The sequence below is a fragment of the Ursus arctos genome, unplaced genomic scaffold (assembly GCF_023065955.2).
Source record: "Ursus arctos isolate Adak ecotype North America unplaced genomic scaffold, UrsArc2.0 scaffold_75, whole genome shotgun sequence".
Classification (NCBI taxonomy): Eukaryota; Metazoa; Chordata; class Mammalia; order Carnivora; family Ursidae; genus Ursus; species Ursus arctos.
Window position 1 is genome coordinate 138035 of NW_026623095.1, and position 2652 is coordinate 140686.

Here is a 2652-nt window from a genome sequence, read left to right on the forward strand (position 1 = left end):
GAATTGGTAGACTGAATAATGCAGATTGCCCTCCCTAAGGTGAGTGTACCTCATCCAATCAGACGAAGTCCTGAATAGAATAAAAGGCTGGGTAAGAAGAAAAGTTAATGGTCTGACTGTTTGAGCTGGACATCAGTCTTTTCCTTCCTTTGGACTTGAACTGAGATACCATTTCTTCTTGAGTCTTGAACCTGCCAGCTTTCAGAGAAGAACTACAACTTCCATTTTCCTGGGTCTGCAGCTTGCCTAGGAGATCTTAGGACTTGTCAGCCTCCATAATTGTATGTTACTTCCTTATAATAAATCTATGTCTGTCTGTCTATATGTTATTTATTTTATTTCTCTGGAGAACACTGAGTAAATATAGAGGTGGTGAAGGAAGGGTTTCTAAATAAGGTTTTATTATCCTAGTGGAAACCCTTGGAGTAAGTAGTCATGATCCAAACTGATGGCTAATGACATCTAGTTAGCACTCCTTCTGCATTTACCCCACTTAAAAAAAAGTCAATGTCATGACCATAGTAAGAAAGTTCTCTAGCAAGTTTGATGCTGTACTTAATTATAGATGTCTCATTCATCATGCCCATAGCTGCTTTCTAGCAGGACATCTGAGGAGCTATTTTCCCCCTTGGTCTAGATGAAGTAAATGATGTAAGAGTTAGATGTGTCCCCTTTTTCTCTCTCCATTCTGGTTCTCTGGATCCTTTCCTTATCCCACATCCATCTTCACAGTGCAGAGTCCAAACAAATATTTTATTTCTTTCTTAAGTTATCACAGCTTTTAAGGGAGCAAATGAATCTTTTTCTTTTTTATCAAAGAATTACTACAACTTGTGTCTACCAGCACAGGATGCTGCTTCTTCCCTGTAGCATTGCCTTCCAGCAAAACACTGTGGCTCTCCTTTGTCCAAAGTCAAACTGTAAATCCAGTTACTTTATAACAATATTGAATGAAATGAAAATCTTTGAAGTTTCTCTTCTCTGACTTAACATTTAGTTGAGAAAAATGAAGTTGCCATTGTTTGAGCTGATGAAGATTAAATGGACTGCTTCTGAATTTAATTGAGTCTCTGTTTGAATAATATCCATGGTGGGTCCTACTGCAGTGTTTGGTGATTAATGGTGAGAATGAACAACAGTAACATCTGGACCCAAAGCTGTTCTTGGCTTAGAAGGTGTTCATTCCTTTGAGAAAAAGGATTCTCTGCATCATTGTCCAAATAATCATTAGCAGATAGATCAGCTGAGACATTTTAATTAAAGTTTCAAAATGTAGGGAGAAGAAAAGTTTCTTAACACTTTTTTTATGTATCCAAGTTAAAATAAAAATTATGTTATTAAAAAAGAGAGGTTTCTACTTCCTCTGAGGAAGAGAAGGAAGGGTGAATTATGAAGTGGCTTTTGTTTGCTCATGAATAGGTGCACAAAAAAGCAGATTGGGGACCTAGGATATGTTGTCAGTTGTTTTAAATATATGGTAGGAAATATTTAAGAGAACTTTGCGGAATCATACATATTTGAGAAATAGTTTTCCCTGGTTTTATTATATAAATTTTTATGAACTAAATAAAAAAGTAGTTATGGAAAATATTAGTGATGAATAATTAAGATGATATAAGAAATAAAACATAGGAATGTTTTAGAATTTTTTTTTTACATGTTGATATACTGGAATTGTTACAGAATGTTGGGTAAATAAAATGACTTCTACATCTGTGCTTATTATCATAGGCATTCCCTGGGAGGAGGGGGAGACAGCTAATCAAATACATCAACAAATTACTTGGAAAGTGTATCTTAACTGAAGATATTTTAGTCTAATACTCAACTAAAAATATAACGAATACATTTAACAGAGCAACTGTTTAGATTTAACACTGAGGAGTTGCAGGATCTAGTAAAATGATTTTTTTCTTTATTTTAATGTTTTTTTATTATATTATGTTAGTAAACCATACAGTACATCCCTAGTTTTTGATGTAAAGTTCGATGATTCATTATTTGCGTATAATACCCGGTGCACCATGCAATACGTGCCCTCCTTACTACCCATCACCAGCCTATCGCATTCCCCCGCCCCCCTCCCCTCTGAAGCCCTCGGTTTGTTTCTCAGAGTCCATAGTCTCTCATGCTTCATTCCCCCTTCTGATTACCCCCCTTTCTTTATCCCTTTCTTCCCCTACCGATCTTCCTAGTTCATATGTTCCATAGATGAGAGAAATCATATGATAATTGTCTTTCTCTGCTTGACTTATTTCACTTAGCATTATGTCCTCCAGTGCCGTCCATGTTGTAGCAACTGTTGAGAACTCGTTCTTTCTGATAGCTGAATGATATTCCATTGTGTATCTGGACCACAACTTCTTAATCCAGTCATCTGTTGAAGGGCATCTCGGTTCCTTCCACGATTTAGCTATTGTGCACAATGCTGCTATGAACATTGGGGTGCATATGGCCCTTCTCTTCACTACGTCTGTATCTTTGGGGTAAATACCCAGTAGTGCAATGGCTGGTCATAGGGTAGCTCAATTTTTAACTTTTTAAGGGACCACCACACTGTTTTCCAGAGTGGCTGTACCAACTTGCATTCCCACCAACAATGTAGGAGGGATCCCCTTTCTCCACATCCTCTCCAACAATTGTTGTTTCTTG